At 47.2% G+C, this 18,929-nt stretch overlaps 2 long non-coding RNA genes across 2 annotated transcripts in view; both read left to right on the top strand.

Moving 5' to 3' along the window:
* LOC140216476 (uncharacterized) overlaps positions 1–18,929 on the top strand; it is a 304,566-nt gene that overhangs the window by 244,478 nt on the left and 41,159 nt on the right. The gene's annotated exons all lie outside the window — the stretch shown is intronic.
* LOC140216475 (uncharacterized) overlaps positions 1–18,929 on the top strand; it is a 32,683-nt gene that overhangs the window by 1,035 nt on the left and 12,719 nt on the right. The window contains exon 2 of the long non-coding RNA XR_011893158.1: positions 11,527–11,649. This is a non-coding gene — a long non-coding RNA (uncharacterized lncRNA). The remainder of the gene's footprint in view (positions 1–11,526; positions 11,650–18,929) is intronic.

Raw genomic sequence — 18,929 nt, forward strand, 5'->3', positions numbered from 1 at the left:
AAGTGGCCTCGATAGCCGACATCGTGAATGATGATGTTCAGCGATCGCTTGGAGTTCCTGAGGTGCAACCTCAATTACCGCAGCCCCAGCCAGAAGCGATCAGCTACGACGCCGTCGCACGCCGTCAAGGCCCCCCTCCGCGACCGTGCCAGGGCTCTGTAACGCCGCAGTTCCGTCCTCCGCCGCCGCCAGCACGCCCACCCGTCGTCGAGCGCACCTACGCGTGGAAGACGGACATTTGGCGAGCCCCCGACCACCGCCCCCTCTGCTATCACTGCGGAGAAGCTGGCCATGTGTACCGCCGATGCCCATACCGCGACTTGGGACTAAGAGGGTTCGCCGTCAACGCGCGGTGTCCATAGCTTGGGGAGCGCCCACGTGACATCGCCGATTACCTAGCCGCCACTCAGTGGAACTCTCGACGACCGTCCCGTTCGCCGTCTCCAGGCCGCTACCTGTCGCCGCAGCGCCGTCCATACACTGGCCCAGCCCTTGCCCGGTCCGTGAGCCCATACCCGGAAAACTAAAAGAAGCAACCGACGGAGACGCGGTTACTGTTCGTTGAACTGACGAAGATCCTCCGCCGTCGACGAAGACGCCGAAAGACTATCTCGACGACATAACGACGACACACCGCCATCCCGAAGAAGTCTGGCAGCAAAGAACATATCGATGAAAGACGACCTGACGAAGCGACGTCCCAGCCACAGGTCAACGCGACGCTGCCGTGATCCGACGCCAAGACCTAATTGAGATGCAAGACAAAGAACAACCGTCCTCGACGTGCTTCTCGATGGCCACGCAGTCACCACAATAGTCGACACAGGGGCCGATTACTCCGTCATTACAGGATACATCGCCGCCCAGTTGAAGAAGGTTAAGACTGCACGGGAGGGCCCTCAAATTGGGACCGCTGGAGGACCCCTCATTACGCCGACTGGAATCTGCACGGCAAGAATTACCGTTCAAGACCGGACTTACCCTGCCACCTTCGATATCCTCCAACAGCATCCACGAGACGTCATTCTCGGCATGGACATCCTGAACCAACATGGCGCAATCATCGACCTGAAGTCGAAATCGAAAACGCTGTGGGAAGATCAAGCGATACCGCAGGAGAGCTCTCGTAGTCACCACACCTTGAGTGCGCTCGAGGATCAAGTGAGCATCCCGCGGCGCTCCAGCATTCTCATTTCCGTCGGCACCGAAACACGCGCTGACGTAGAGGGAGTCATCGAGGGCGACCAACATCTACTGGTCGACAGTGAAATTTGCGTCGCAAGAGGGATCGCTCGACTGCATGGAGGAAACACGAAAGTGTTGCTGACAAACTTCAGCCAGGATTTCAAGCACGTCAACAAGGGCACGACGATCGCATACATCGAGGAAATTTTGGAAAACAGCAATGCGTTTGTCCTCTCAGATTCTGCCGCATCTACCCCGGCGACCGTAGTTCCCGAGCCAGACTTCGACATAAATCCAAGTCTCCCGACGATTAAGCAACAACAGCTCAGAAGTCTTCTCCGACGATACAAGGACTGCTTTTCGAAGTCATCGAGGAATAGACAAACACCAGTTGCAAAGCATCGCATAATAACCGAAGTGTGCGTTCAACCACTCCGCCAGAGCCCTTACCGAGTTTCGACGCGCGTACGTGTAGCTATTAGGCAACAACTCGACGGAATGCTCCGCGACGACATCATGCAGCCGTTGAAAAGCCCGTGGGCATCTCCTGTTATCCTTTTGAAGAAAAAGGAGGGAACCCTGCATTTCTGCGTCCATTATCGTCGACTGAACAAGTTCACGAAGAAAGACGTATACCGCCTTCCACGGATAGACGACGCATTGGATCGGCTCTGCAACGCTAAATACTTCTCGTTGGTGGACCTCAAGTCTGGCAACTGGCAAATAGAAGTCGACGAGAGAGATCGCGAAAAGACCGCCTTCATCACGCCAGACGGCCTGTACGAATTCAAGGTTATGCCATTCGGACTGTACTCGGTGACTGCAACGTTCCAGCGCGTCATGTACACGGTGTTAGCAGGATTGAAGTGGCAAACGTGTCTTGTTTATTTGGACGACGTCGTCGTCTTCGCCAGAAATTTCGACGATCACCTTAGGCGGTTTGCGACGGTAATCGAGGCATGAAATCATCAAGGCTCACTCTGAAGCCGCAAAAGTGCCGCTTTGCTTACGATGAGCTTCTGTTCCTAGGCCACGTCATCAGCAAATCTGGAGTCCGTGCCGACCCGCAGAAGACAGCTGCCATCGCAAAGTTCCCGCAGCCCATCGACATCAAGGCAGTGCGTAGATTCCTTGGCATGTGGGCCTACAACAGGCGTTTTGTCAAGGACTTTTCACGCATCGCTGAGCCGCTAACGCATCTAACCGAATCTGATGTCGAGTTCAAGAGGTAAACGCCGCAGGCCGACGTATTTGAAGAACTAAAACGACGCATGCAATCGCTACCAGTACTTGCACATTTCGACTAAGACGCCGATACCAAAACCCACACTGACGCGAGTAGCCTAGGCCTCAGTGCCGTCCTAGTCCAGAAGACGGCCATGAACGGGTGATATGCTAGCCGGTCGCTGTCAAAAGTGGAAGGCAATTATTCTACGACTGAACAGGAATGCCTCGCCATCATTTGGGCTACAGCAACATTCCGCCCTTACCTATATGGCAAGCCATTCAAAGCCGTCAGCGACCATCACGCGTTGTGTTGGCTCGCTAACTTAAACGACCCTTCAGGACGGCTGGCGAGGTGGAGCCTCACACTGCAAGAACACGGCGTCACGGAAATCTACAAGTCTACGCCGACTGCCTATCACGCGCCCCCATCGATCCCCCGCCGAAAGACGACGGGGACGACAACGCCTTCCTCGGAATAATAAGCTCGGAAGACTTTACTAAACAGCAACGAGCAGATCCGGAGCTAAAGGCCTCGTCGAGTATTTGTAAGGGAACACCGACGTAGTCCCTAGGGCATTTAAGCGCGGATCGTCTTCGTTCACGTTACAAAACAACCGGCTCGTAAAGGACTTCTCACCAGGCCGCGCCAGCTACCTTCTTGTTGTTCCGTCAGCGCTGCGTTCAGAAGTACTGCACGCCCTATATGACGATCCAACCGCTGGGCACCTCGGATTCTCTGGAACGCTGTCGAGGATACAGGAATGGTATTACTGGCCGCGTCAGACCGCCGACGTCGCCCGTTACGCCAAGACATGCCAAGACTGTCAGCGATGCAAGACACCACCGATAAGGCCAGCCGGATTACTACAGCCGATCAAACCTCCTTGCCGGCCATTTCAGCAGATCGGCTGGATTTGTTGGGACCGTTTCCGGCGTCAACATCCGAAAATAAGTGGATCGTCGTGGCGACGGACTATCTCACCCGCTTCGCTGAACCTAAAGCTCTACCGAAATGGAGCGCAGCCGAAGTGGCGAAATGTTTCGTCGAGAACATTCTGCTGCGATATGGTGCCCCAGAAGTCCTCATCACCGACAGAGGAACAGCCTTTACAGCAAAGCTCACCCAATCCATTCTGTAATAGAGCCATACAAGTCACAGGAGGACAACTGCCTACCATCCGCAAACGAATGGCCTCACGGAGCACCTGAACAAGACCCTCGCCGACATGCTAGCAATGTGCGTCGACGTCGAGCACAAGACGTGGGACGCGGTCCTGCCGTGCGTAACCTTCGCTTACAACATGGCGGTGCAAGAAACAACACAGATCACGCCGTTTAAGCTGGTTTACGGCAGGAACCCGACGACGACGCTCGACGCCACGCTGCCGCACGTCACTGACGAAGATAATCTTAACGTCGCTACCTGTCTCCACCGCGCCGAAGAAGCACGACAGCGCACTCGCCTACGGATCAAGAACGAGCAGCGTACCGACAGCCAACACTACAACCTCCGACGACACTTCGTCGCGTACCAGCCCGTCAAATGCGTTTGGGTTTGGACCCCGATACGCCGGCGAGGACTGGGTGAGAAACTATCGCGACGCTATTTCGAACCCTACAAGGTGATTCGACGTATTGGCGCACTGGACTATGAAGTCGTGCGAGACGGCATTTCGTATTCACAGTGGCGCCGCGCTCAATCTTAAGGGGTCCACGACGTGCGTCTTGAACCATTTTACGGACGCTGACGAACTTTCTTATTTAGTTGTTATCTTTGCTACGGGTGTTTTAGAGCGCAGCTCTTTGGCGTCCGTTCCTGGGTTTCGCGTCGTCGTCGGCGTTGTCGTCGGCCTCGTAACCAGCTCCGCCCCCCTTTCATCCCCCCAGCGCTAGCAGCGACCGACTGATACCGCTGGATGCCGCTGACGCCGCTAGAGAGTCAAGATAACGTGACTGCATAGAACACCGTCGCCGCCATGCAGAAAGAGGAGGAATGGGTCCCCCCCCCTGTTCTTGTGTGGCGGATAGGGTGCTCTCCAGTTGCCGAAGCGCCGGTTATTTCACGTAGGCCCCGGCACGTCGACGAATACGTGACCACCTTCCCACGGCTAGACCTGGTTCTTAGCGCTGCGGAAGCGAGGGTATCATATTGTTTGTGTCGGCATCGGCAGCGTTGTCCCTGAAACCAACTCCGCAGCTGGGGTTGACTCACTATCGGCGTCAGCGGCATCAGTCAGTCGCTGCTATCTCTTCCCTCCTCCCTTTATCGTGTTGTCCGCTTGCTGCGCGCGCTTCTGCCCCCATCGTTTGCCGCTGGGTGTACACGCCGCCCCCCTCCCCCCTCTTCCTGCGAGTCTCCGGTTGTCAAAGCGCCGGCTCGAACTTAATTCCTTTCTTCGACTTCACATTCTACCACGGAAAAGCCAATCCGGACAGAAAGCTTGCCGATGAATTTCGTCGGTTGCAGTCCCACAAACTTGACACCATCACCGCCAAGTGCCTCGCCATGACTGAACAGCCGCACTACTTGTTGATCTCCGCTCTTAACGTACGCTCCCTTGCCGCACATGCCAAGGACGTACACCACGATCACATTCTGCGCCATTCCTCTGTACTTTGCTTTGCTGAAACCTGGATGGATCCCGAAGAGCCTCTCGAAATCATAGATTTCCTATACTGCTGTGGTGCTCGCAGAGACCACAACAGAGCGGCGGGAGTCGCTATCTACTTGCGCACAGGTCTCTCTGCAATACCAGTCGAAATGTTTGGCACGTCACATGAAGTTGGCGAACTGTGCGCCGCAAAGTTGCCCAACGGCTTGCTGGTAGTAGCTGCCTACTTCGCCCCTACCGCACTCACGAAAGACGTCGTGCACTTCCTGCAACTCGCATTAACCGTCCATCGATCCACACCGATGTTAGTAGTGGGGGACTTTAATGCTGACATAAAGACAAACAGCAATTTCCTAACACTTATGCGGGAGAACATCCCGTTCCTCTCGCTCGTAACGCGTCCCACGGCTGTGACAACCTCGCGAGGCACTTGTATAGATCTCGTCTTTGAGAATCAAGCATTGGTGTACCAAGTCGAACATATATCAGTCTATTTCTCCGACCACAAAGCTTCCTTCATGACTGTCAAGAACTGTTAGTGGAGTCTTTGTTAAAGGAATACGTGTGAAAAATAAAAAAAAAATTCTGTGATAGCGCATACATGTGTTGCTCGATTTCTTTCCCTCAATCTATCGAAAAGGTGAAACAGCTTATTTGCTGCGCTCAAATTTCGCATTAGGAAGTAACGTAATCGTCGGTAATTTTTTCTTCATTACTTTCGTTTGCAACATCGGGTCGATGCTTTTTAAGAGGAGGGTATTGACACGTGTACTTGTTTGTCTTTATCGGGCGACACGTTTCACCGCCTAACAAATGTTATCGCTGAGCGCAGGACGCGCCTGCATGTAGCGGAAGTTTCTAGAATGTTATCGATGTTTCTATCCGCTGTCTGTTGTCGCCGAACCTTGTGTAATCTGATTGCGCCGAACCTTGTGTAATCTGATTGCATGTATGCGCGACGCGAATGGCGTAGAACTTTGTGGAAGGCATGCGGGTCCCAGCGATTACTCTGGAACATTCGACGACTGATCTATAAAACCGATGCGGTTGACCCGCTGATCAGATTTTCGACGGTCGCCGACTGTATTCACCGCTATCGTTGTGCTATAAGTGTAGCCTGTTTTTGTGGGCACAGGTTCGCCCAAGAAAAGTTAGTTTTGTCTTTCACAGTATTGCTACTATGTTCTTCAACGCCAGCACCATGGGACAGTATGCTGGCTTGGCGAAATATATTTATTTGTTGCGTCGATGATACGGCTATAGCGACTGCTCCTCTGTGCACACCAAATAGTGGCGCAATGACGCAGTATTGGTGTTATATTCGCGTAGAATGGTCCATGTGCATATTTTAACTCGAGGCATCGTGCCTGAGGCTCCCTGTAAGTGCATCATACACCTTCGAAGCACGGGAAAGTTCTTTGAGTGGCCGTTATTGGGACCATTGTGGTGCGCAGGCGTGGAAGCGATGCCTCACTGGACGAATTCGTAACGCGGTGAATCGTTCGGCATAACTATGTAGCATTGATGACGATAGCTTATCGCCAGGCACGTTGAAGAACTGTAAGCGGTCTGCGTGGAAAGAGAATTGTGAAAGCAAGAAGAGAGCTCTGTGCGGGTTATCGCAAGGATAATGAGAACAGAATTGCCTACGGGAGATCATTAGCATTGAGTCGCAATGATCGCGAAGATGGCGTCGACTTTGCGAATAGTATATAACCGAAGAATGGTCGGATCCAGCCTCTCAGGGGAAGATCTGCGTTTTTGGTAACAAACGGCAAAGCGGGCGAAACCGCCAAGTCCTTGTGACGAAGAAGCATTAGCAGCATTAGTGCGAGTGTTTGAAGATGCTTCAGCTTCGTAGGGCTCGATAAGATATTTTACTTGCGCTCTATTCTCGACAATTATGCACCAAGGAGAGTAGCGCGAAACCGAGCACGAGTAGAGAAGAGACCCCAGCGAGAAACGAGATTTCCAATCAAATAAACAGAGGTGCTGCGACCAATAGATACAGGGTCCATCCCACGAAGGGCACGAGTAAGTGCGAGTGGTTGCTAGCGTATTCTTTTTTAGCAGTCACGCCGTACACTCCCCTATAAAATGAACGCCTCCAGCGCTTGAGAATACCGTATAATGGCAGCGAAGTTCGCACCTATTATTTAAGCTTGAATGTAATGCGCTGGCAGTTGAAGACGAAATTGACGGCGGGCTGACGTAATATACGTACGCAAAAGAAAGCTACAACACTCATTTAGCACAACTTAAAGTCCCGAGGCACGACGAAAGAGAACCAAGGCGACACGAGAAGTCAAAATTTTCGCACTGAGGTCATTCCTATGTATTACAAGCATCATTCCAAGCATTCTTCTGCTCTAATGTTGCCTGAAAATCGGGCGTCTGACCCGAAATTGTTACATTGTAGGGAAAATAAAAACTGGAATACAAGTACGCATTGATAAGTTGGGATCGTTTATACAGTGCCCGTGTAGGCATCGTCACGGCCCTACCCCGCTGCCAAACACTTTTTATAAGAACAGGCTCAAGAATTCTTTCTGTCAGTGTATTATTCAGTCAAATAACCTACCTTCTGATGCATCTGATGCAGATGATTTTCAGGAAGCTTTGCTCTGTAATCATGTCACTGGATCGTACACGAATTTCCGTTTGTTTATCGCTTTCTTAGTTTTTACAGCGCAGCTCTTAGGCGCCCACTCCAGGGTTGAGCGTCGGCGTCCGGGGGCGTAACCGCGAGAACGCGCTCGTGCCACTGCTCGTGCCTCCGTCGTCTGCTTCAACAGGTCGCTCCAATGCCGTTAATCACGCTAGCGCTTCCATACTGCGCCTCCCTCTGCAAAGGCACTGACGGCACTGGCCCACTGCCATTCAATGGGCTGAGATCGGTCTCAATTTCTTTAACTAAATGTATCGCGAATTGAAAACACGTATACAGCAGCGTTCAAATTTAGCATTAGGGAGTATCGTAATAGTCAGCGATTTTTTATCACCCTTACGATTACCCAAAATGTTTATCATGCATTAACTTTACCTTTAGTGACTCGGAAAAGGGCGAGCGAACTGGTGTTTCTTCTGTTTTTTCCCTTTATTCAAAACTTATCCCCTCTGGAATTTTTCGTGTTTTATGTATGCTAAATCACTAACATTTTATTGCCACACCTACTGGTATCAAAGAGTGCACTATCTTTAAATAAAATAAAGAACTAACCAGATTCAATTCATATGTTGGAATCAATTTGAAACAAGGATTTAGTGAAGCAGTTGACTGACTATTATACAACTAATTTCTCTGCGCGCACAAGTTTTACTTGCATCCTTTCCAGCGTATAAACTCATTGATTATGTACGTTTATCCACCCCACAGTCGACAACTTTATTTTCGTGCACGTTCTTACGTTTGTGCACTATATTCCAGCGCTAAACTAGGCGGATGTGCAGTGCGACAGGCATACGTAGCGATGCCACAAGGAGAAACACGACGTATGAAGCATGTCGAGCGATGAGTGGTGATGATGAAGGAACGTGTCCAGGAACAACAATTAAGCATTTTCTACCTGATGTGTTTTAGAAATACTCACTAAGGAAAATTGGCCGAGAATGGGTACACCACCTTGGCATATACGCACTGCCTAAAGCAAACAAAATAAAGTTAATCTACGAGGCCATCAAATAGAATTCAGTATTATTTTATTTAGAGGTATTCGTGAGCCGACATTATACATGAGGGTTTTATGTGGGAATCATTATGGACATGCATACTCACGATGATTCGCCAAGAATGCGCACACACATAGTGGCATATATTGAGTGCCCAAATCAAAGAAAATAAAGTACATCCAAGAATTTGAGAAATATATTTCACCACTCCGTACACATACTGGTCTGCTGAAGAGATTCCTGTGAGCCGACATTACATGTTCATTCTTTATGAATGAACATGAACATGCTCACTTGAACATGTTCACTTTAATTAACAGGTTCATTCTTCATGAATGAAGGCAGTTCTTTGCTTTTACGAGCCACAGAAGTGCGCATGCTTGGGACCTCATAACGTAGAACTATTCAAAACTGCTTTTATTCGAATTCTGCAAGCGGCTGTCCCCAACTGGTCAGACACTTTTCAGGACACCTCCATTTCATCGTTCTTTCATGCGACGTCACGAAAACCGGGCGAACTGCCCCTCGCAACCTATAATATGACGTATACAGACTGATTATGCATGATTAGACCGTACACAATAAAACTATATATTTATGATTCGACAACTTTTTCCCATCAGCCCTCTGGAGTTGGTCAAAAGTGTCGCGCTGTACTCACTGTACTTATCTGGGACGCAAAGTCACAAAAACACGAAGGGCGACCGCGTCAAAGTGACGTGTACGCAATAGAGATGCAATAACATGCCGAATATAAGTTCATATTTTCTTCAGTAGGTGGAGACTGACCCGTTCCGAGAGGAATAGAAGATGACTCCCACTAATGACTTTGGCAGAGGCTACAAGGAGCTACTGGGCAGCATGAATTTGTTTGCGTGGAATAACATTTTCGCGTGGCAGTATAAAGTTATGAAGCCCGTTCGCCCCGAATACGCCATTGCGCCGCCAACTCTTCCTGCTGATTATGCGTTTTAGCAGCATTTTGAGCTTTCTTTGTAGGCGACCGTCATTTTCAACCAGCGACTGCAAGCCAAGAAGGAAGAAATGGATCAATCGCAGGTGCCTGCACCTTCCCCCCCCCCCACCCCCCTACCCCTCCGCATCCGGTTATCCACCCGCACTGAGCTGACTCAGGCCCACCAAAACCTTCTCCACGAAAGCGTTGTCCTAGCCTTTTGTTAGCCTATTTGATAAGAAAAACCACTCAATATAGACAATGCTCTTCGCTTTCTAACAAAGGTCCCTCCTAAAAATGAGCAGAGCGTTTCATTGGCCTCTTCAAAAACGATGCGGGTTAAAGCCTTATGCTTCCGTCTCTGGTTACATAAATTTGTGCCAGCAGATTGGAATAATAACAGTTTGTAATAGTTTTACGTTATACGACCCTTGCTCAGCATACAAGCATCATATAAGCGTGTTCTCTGTCACTATCATTCTTAAAAGCTCAACCTTTCTGTATATCACCAAAAAATATATCAGTTCATTCACCAACCGACCCAACAGCAACCACGCAATCACGAAAAACACGGAACTCTAGGCGAAGAAAGCTTTGCCTTGAAATCCTCGTTATTGCAGACCAGTAGGAAAACTATGCATGGCTTCAGCCGCTCTGGTGAACTTGCCCACATTCCAGTGAATGCACTATCTTTCAATGAACACCGATATATCAGTTCAACTGCTGCCTGTGTGATGAATTGTCACACGGTTTATCAGTATATTTCTAAAGCAGAATTTTAACATTACTTCTACAGCAAAGCTATGAAGGGCTAGTTCATGGAGGATTGTGTCCCTGTGTACACACAAAACTATCATCCTCAGGATTGTCTCCAGCGTGCTGGTCTTCTTCCATAACTACGTCGTTGGCAACCCTTGGCGCTACCGCGCGAACGCGCTCCTGCCACTGCTGCTGCGTTCGTCATCGTCATTAACAAATAAATTATTTATTAAGTATGTAATTAAGAAACACAAAGACGTAACCAATTTTACAGCGAAACAGTCAAAGGCTAATTTCCTCAGGATCATGTCTGTGACTAGACACAAAACATGGGCCGGTCAAGAAGATCACACAATGCCGGGCCGACCCATGGCGCAGGAGAAGCAGGCGTTAAGTACTCCCCAAGCGTGGACCGATCCGGAAGATAGTGCAATTTTGGGCCGACCCACGGCGGATATGAAGCAGGCGTTAAGCACTCCCCATATGATGGCCCATCCGGAACCTAGTGCAATACCGGGCCGACCCGCGGAAGAAGTGAAGCAGGCGTTAAGCACTCCCCACATATGCGCGAATCCCGAAGACGGTGTAATGCCGGGCTAACCCGCGGCGGTTCAGTAGTTAGCCATTAAGGGGCCAGCATACGCAGTTTAGCTGGTCATCCTTCCTCACAAAGTGGAAAGGCACTGAGCTTTTTTATCCCTACGTGCCTATACCACTTAACAAGCTTCTTGGAGCTAGGCAGGACTACGTTTAAGAAAGCCAAATAATATGGAAGGATCAAAGTTTTAGGAGGGCATTTGCATACCCATAACATAGGTCAGAACCTTCGTTGCAGGAGCTCCCAAATAATGAGAAACCATGCAGTGCATAGTTCTATTAATCTGTAGTCTCCTAAAACACGAAATTGGTGACAGGGAAAGCGAAATGCAGTCATGGGCGACTCGTGTGATGGGTCCTGGGAATTCACAGGTAAATGAACGAATCATCTAAACCCAGATAAACAGTTATTGCGTGGAAGAAGCCTTCATCTTGCAACGGTCATCATAACAGTTACCATACAATTAAGAGAGAGGCTAGGCAAAGAAGACGCAGCAATTTATTTGTTATTGTTTCTTGCAGCGTGCAAGGATTCCTGCCTACGGGAATGGTGCCCAGCGCATAGGGATCCAGCAACCAACGAAGCAATTAGTGATGCCGGTGTTGATCCAGAGATTCTGGTGATTTTGGAGGAGCGAAAGAAAAGCAAGTAATACCTAGCTGTGTTCATTTTAGCGAGATGCATTGCGACGCTCGGTAGCAGAAGGCTGACAGAAATCTTTCGTTTATGAGTAAAATCTGGAAACAAATATGCTCGATAGCTGTGGACGCCTGTCTGGCGTCTAACTGTTGCATAGGACTTCAACCACTCGAGGCCGCCGCCTGTCAGTCTAAAAGCGAGGTACAGGCTTAGCAGTTCCAAGCACATCATTGCAATATGCCCCTTCGCATGACATGCCAGTCACATAACAAAACTAATATTTACATAAACAAAGCTCAAGATTGGTCTTTACTTGAATGCCGCCGTGCACTGTCCTAACTGTTGTGTCTCTGTAAAAGAAGTTCATGAAAACAATTTACCCTAGTGTCCGAGTCCTTCAGCAGAACTTTACTACGAGCCGGTGTTTTACAACTAACCGTGAAGTTACAAGTTTAGCGAAGAGAGTAAACGCTGGCAAAGGATGATTGTCCAGCGCTACGCTGGAGATTAGCGCTAGTACTTCGACTTGGTGTCCTGCGGGTCGCATTAGCATTTTGGAACTTGCCTTTATTAAACCGCTTAGAAATTACTTGAGGTGCAGGGTAGCTTGAAAACACCCTGACCTGTACTACCGTCAACTATAACCCAGGAAGTATCCCAGCAGTTGCTCTCTTCCCCATCTTTCGTCTGCTCCGGTCTGCTCATCCAGATGACCGTTCTGGCTTCAGCGGCGCGGATGAAAATGACACCAAGGACTGGCTTGCGGTAACCAGAGTGAAGGCGTAGACTGACGGTGCGATGATGTAACGACACTGAAGAACCTTAGCATCTATCTCGGAGGTATAGTGAAACAATGAAAAGATTTGCATGCCGATGTTGTCAGCATTCAAGACGTGCTTCGTAGGAGTATTTCGCCGACTTGCTGTTTGCAAGCTGCGCGCAGAGCGGCATTCGGTGGAGCAAGCACCGCCACCGGGTGAATTTTCGGAAAGATTGGTTGCGCTTTCTAGACGATCACAAGGAAGAAGACAGGACAGGCGCAATGATTCGCGACCTTCATCGAAGACATTAACAACCAGTTCAAAACAGTCCACATGTGCATGTGGCAGTGCACAAAATAAAGAGTATTGTGAAAACCATATTAGACAGCGTGTTTTACATGCTGCTTACAAAGAGCCCCCACATTGTGGTGGAAAATACCACTCTGTGTCAAAGCTACAAATAATGGTAGAAGCAGCCACCCTTGATACGTGGCCCTCCTTCACACGGTAAACAATCAGCTCGATTTGTCCACTTCCGATCAGTCAACGCTGCTCGTATAAATCAAAGCGTTTTTGTGTGTCGAATATTGCCCGCCAGATCTCCTTACTGTCATTCGCTCAGCCGCAGCAGACACACCAGCCTGCTCTGCATCTCGTACTCACTCTCCATCAGCGAAATGAGAATAAAGAGGCATGGTTTTGCTTGAACATTGCGACGAGCTCCCCGTAGTGGCGTCTCTCAGTTCTGTCGATGCAATCACAGGCTGGGACCGTTCTATGCAGCGCTATGTCTCAGTTACCGCGAAATTGTAAGTCGGTACCGACACAAGACCTTTCCCATTGTTTTACCAGATGCCTTCGACGACAGGCCTCTATGCATTGCGCTTCACTACGTCGGTCATACCACCAGCTATTACAGTCAATCTGTACACCTCTACCGCACAAGGAAATTTTCGGGTCATTGGCATAGTAAGCAATAATTCCCCATACGTGGACCGATCCCGGAGATAGTGAAATGTCGGGCCGACACGCGGTTGAGGTGAAGCAGACGTTAAGCACTCCCCATACGCTGACCGATCTCGAAGATAGTCGAGTGCCGGGCCGACCCGCGGTGGAGGTGAAGCAGGCATTGAGCGCTTCTCATACGTGGGCCAATCCCGAACATAGTGCAACACCGGCCCGATCCGCGGCGGATGTGCAATCCGCCAATAAGGGGTCCCCATACGTAGCTTCGCTGGTCATCGTTCTGCATAGAGTGGAACGGCACCGAGTTTTATCGGCACGGTCGATCTCCCGGCGCAGCATCACTCGCCACAAGACTTGATACATGTGCGCTACGTCCATTTTATTGCTTTTGATACCCGCCTTCCGTGCCCTGAGCAGCCGCTATTCGCTTAACGTCCATTAACCGGTGTACACGTTTCCAACGTCACCCCTCACCATCACCGATGTGACATCGTTTTGTAGCTAAAAGGAGTAAGGAAAAGTGGATGTTGCATTCCACGAGGAAAGCGCTGCGGCGCGTTGAAATGCATTTCGCTATTGTCGCCCCTCTCCAAACTCATCGCCACCCGGTATTTACAGAGCAAGTAATAGAAAGCCGGGGGGGGGGGGGGGGGCAAGCGCGCTTTTGCTTGAAGCAATAACGGTCATGAAAGCCAAACAAAAATAAATGAAAAGGGGTGTGAAACGACCCAGAGCAGTAATTTAGGAAAGCAAGCCAATTGGAAAAACAACAATTTGGCACGGTAACTACTGGCGTCCTAAAGGTCTAGTGAGGGAGCAAAGAAAGCACTCGAGCAGATCGTTTATTTATGACAACAGTTGATAAAAGAATAAGAGGGTGAGTGACAAATGACTGAGACTGGAAATGCCCGATACTAGTGAGAAGGCCTCTGGGTGGAGTTTGACAGGAGCAGGTTGAGGTGACAGGCATGGAGGCAAGCCGGAGTCAGTAAACGAGGATGTGAAGTTAAGTAAATATAATTACAGAGGCAAAGCGATGGCCGCCAGGTGCGGAAACAAAGGCCAATCGGGCAGTCATCGCAGAAGAAGCACCCGAGCCCACACGTACGCCCAACCGGCCGGCGGAACCAATAAGGCTCAACGTGAAACAGAATCATCAAAAAAAAAAAAAAGAATTGTGGGGTATATCAGATATCAAAGTAGGCACTTCCCATTCCAGTGATGTAGTGAATGGTGAGAGAAGAGTAGAGGTGATGTGAAAGAAAAGTATGCAAAAAAACAAGAAAAATGAAAAGGAAATAAAAGGGATGAAGAGAAAAAGGAAAAGGAAAGGGAGAAACAAGAGTAAGAAAGAAAGAAAGAGAGTGAGGAAAAGGAACAAAAAACGAAAAAAGACAATTATCTAAACGTAAATATGTCAACCTCGGGTAACCGGTCACCCGTGGCAAACAGGACTAAAAGCACATGATCAGGTATATACAAGTCCGCGCAGGGTCTATGGAAAGGAATAGAGAAGGTGAAAGCAACGGCTAAAAATTTTTATGTGGCAAGCGCCACGACATCGGCCATGCAGTGACTATCGCAATCCAGGAGGAATGGGCTATGCGCCGTTGAAATACATTTGACCATCATCGCCCATTCAATATCATTAAAACTCTCGCTGAAGGTGCTCGTGAATTCGCTCTCGTGCATATCTCAGGGACCACGCTTGTAATGGAAGCAAACCGTTGTGTCTTGTCTGGGAAAGACTAGACGCAACCTTTCATTGTTCTTTCGCACAGTAAGCGCTCAGCATGGCGACCCTTCAGTTGTGTTTACGGCGCGCGTTATAATTGACGATGCACTATACATCCCGTGCGTATTGTGATTTTTTCATGACTCTGATGACATTTTACACGATTGGGTTTTTCTGCCGCGCCTCAATGCCAACATCCCCTGTGCAGGTAATGATGCGAGATTTGCCAACCTCAGACGTCGACGTTACCCACATTCTCTGTAAAATTCTCGCTAGAAAGATAGCAACATTTGTGCCAACACCTGAGCGCTTCTGCGTTTGTGCTGGAGCAGCTTCTACAACGCAAATGCACTGTTTTCACCATCTCGACCTCCTCCTCACTGTGAAGGCTGTGCTGCTAGCTTTCGCGTCCGAGCATTGTTTCCATGATACAGCACAGTGTGGAGGAGCTAACTGTGCTAACAGAGCTAACCGGCTTCCGTACTTGCTACACTCCTTCGAGTCAAGTGCCCTATTGATGTAGAAGCCACTAACGACATGGAACGCATAGACTAGCCGAATGAAAATCTGCCCGCCAGCAACTCTAAGCTAAGTGTTATATCTACAAATAATACGGTGTCTACAGATGAGTTTGGTCCCTCTATCACTGAAGCTTTCAATCAATCAATCAATCTTTATTTCTCGACATAAATACAATAAAGTAGGTATGTCCGCGAGGCGTGGGAAAAGGAAACACGTATGTTTCCTGACAGGGCCTTCGCCTCGGGAGTACACATCAGACAGCATATGCACTAAATGAAATACAGTGCAATCATGTGATACCACATAAGTAGAACAAAACATGTTATAATACATAGGGAACACAAGCAAATGTACACTTGAGATGGGTTATAATCAACGGAATAACACACAAATAGTAACAAGTCATACAAAGTAGTGCAATACGATTGGGTCACTATATAAATATGAATATAAAGGGATGAACGCACTACATATATACACTACATACAACGCTGAACTTCATTACCTATAACACACAGGTCAAGCACCAAATAAAATCAGATAGGATCGGGTATTTTGAACAATAGTAGTTTTATTTTGTTTTATTAATGCCAAATAGTTGTACTGTTGAGAGCGTGATCAATTATAGAAGGATGTCTGTTACAAAGGGATATTATTTGATTATGTATTGTTTGGGTACCATAGTTGGTCCGGGTCTATGTCCGACTAAAATATTCGTACGTAAATTATGGAAGAAACTGTAAAGCTCGGCGTAAGCTAATATTTTTAGAATATGGAATATACAGCTATCTGGTACAGATATTGAAAAACATACTAAACGCAAAGCTCTTTTTTGGAGTGCGAAGAGCCGGTCCGAGTCAGTCTTGTTGCCTAATCCCCAAACTAAATGACAGTTTCCCAAGGTGTGAATTAATTAGTGAAAAATACAATTGTTTCTTCAAACGCATCGATATAAGATATTTCAGCCGGTATATCAAGCCTATGGACCAAGATACCTTCAGACGTACATGGTTGACATGGTTGCACCAGCTGAAATCTGATTTGAAGCAAACCCCAAGGAATCGACAGCCATTTGTTAACATGATTTCCGAATTGTTGATGCGTAATTTGAGATTATAGTGTATAGGTTTATTTTTCGGAGTGTAAATCATATATTTTGTTTTGTTTACATTAGGTGCTATTTCATTATTATTGAGCCACACATACAACTCGCTAAGCCAGGCATTAGCTTGTGAATCCTGCAAGGCAAGATCAGGTCCGGAAAAGAACACATTTGTATCGTCTGCATAAATAACTATATCTGGGGTTAAAGGCATATCATTTATGTAGATAATAAAGAGCAAAGGACCAAGATTTAATCCCTGAGGAACACCATATTTTATATTGCCGGTCTCAGACCGAGTTTCGTGAAGTTGTGTGCACTGTTTCCTTCCAACCAAGTAATTTTCTACAAGTTCGTCGGACTCCCCGAATACCGTATATTTCTAGATTTTTTTTAGTAGTATGTCATGTTTAATGGAATCAAACGCTTTTTGAATATCAATAAAAATACCAAGAGTATACAGCTTCTTTTCAAAGTTTGAAAGTATGTTATCCCTAATATCTAATAGAGCTGTTTTAATTGATTTTCCCATTTGATATCCGTACTGCTGTTTACAAATTACGTTTTATCCTTTAAAAAGCAGTCGATTCTTTTGTAAATTACTCTCTCAGCAATTTTAGAAAAATGTGGCAATACAAAAATTGGTGTATAATTGTTAAAATCGTTTTGGTACCACCTTTAAAAATCCCTGTAAAACGTGCAAGTGACAATCTGTCGGGGATTATGCCAGTAAGAAGCATTCTGTTACATATATAGATAAGTGGACTGACAATAAAATCAATAGTGGCTTTGATCGGAATAGGACTGATGCCGTCGTCTCCAGGCGAACAATCGTTTTTAACTCTTTTATTAGATCTGTAATTTCTTCTTCAGACGTAGGCGTTAGAAACAACGAATCACTGTAAGTTGGAAAAATATACCAGTGTATAGACTTCCATGACTGTACACATTCAGAGTTATTGATAGCGCCGATATTCGAGAAGTGCTTGTTGAACTGGTTGCCAAGAAATTAGCCAGAGCAAACAGTTCGATTTATGATTAACTCAGAAGGCAAAGATGCTTTTCTTCTGGATACAAGTTTATTAAATTCTTGCCAAACCAATTTGGGCTTGTGCATTACTAATGAAAACTTGTTTTCGTAATAATCAGACCTTGCTTTCTTGAGGTACATATTGAGCCTGTTGCGAAATTTTTTTAAATTCTACGCGATGATCAAGTTTTTTTGTTTTTAGGAACCGAGAGAATAATCGCTTTTTTTATTAATGCGCTTATACAAATCTTTGGTAATCCATGCCTTTTTCGCTTTTCTCTGCTTTTTGACAAAAACGTGTGGAAATTCCTGGTCATAATTATGGAGGATTTTTTCTAAGAACACATCATACGCCTTAGACGGATTCGTTTCTCTGTACCCCTCAGCCCAGTTAGTCTCAGCTATCAAAGAACAAAATCTGGCCACGTCGAACTCATTCACGATTCGTCGCTTATAATTGCTTTCACTAAAATGTTCTTTAGTGGAAATTGTGCAAAAAATGGAAAATAAATACCCCGGATAAGATGAAGTCTGAGGGAAAACTTGTAAAACACAAGTCGATTAACGTTTCAGAATGCACTGTAACTCGCGTGGGACAATCAATGACATTTTCACAACCGTATGAGAGTGTTAATTCAAGAAACTTCATCTGGTTAGAGTTATTTTTCTTGAGATCAATATTTAGATCACTAAAGATAATTGTTGCCCTTTTAATAATGCTTGGGCGTTCAAGAAAAGACTGTATGAATTCAAGAACTACGGCTGTTATGCTACTAGGGGGACGGTATATTAGAAGTATCGCGACATTGTGGTGTAATATGGCGACAGCCTCAAGATCTTCCTGCAAGGCCGTGTAATCAAACAAAACATCGTAGGACAGGCTTTTCTTGACTTATAAAGTAACCCCTCCTCCACGCTAATCTTCTCCGAACACAGAAATGTTCTCATAGCCCGGAAACCGCGTAACATCGGCATCAGAGGAGTACCAAGTTTCGGAAAAACCAATGATGTCAAATGCGCAACTTATTTGCTGAAGATTGGCTTCAATTTCATGTACTTTGTTTCGTAGACATTGTGCATTGAGGTGATATAGGGAAAGTGCTTGTTCAGAAGAATAATTATTGCTGCTTATCAAGTTATTAACTGAATTCGGTGCAAAATAGGATCCC

The sequence above is a fragment of the Dermacentor andersoni genome, chromosome 3 (genome assembly GCF_023375885.2).
Source record: "Dermacentor andersoni chromosome 3, qqDerAnde1_hic_scaffold, whole genome shotgun sequence".
Lineage (NCBI taxonomy): Eukaryota > Metazoa > Arthropoda > Arachnida > Ixodida > Ixodidae > Dermacentor > Dermacentor andersoni.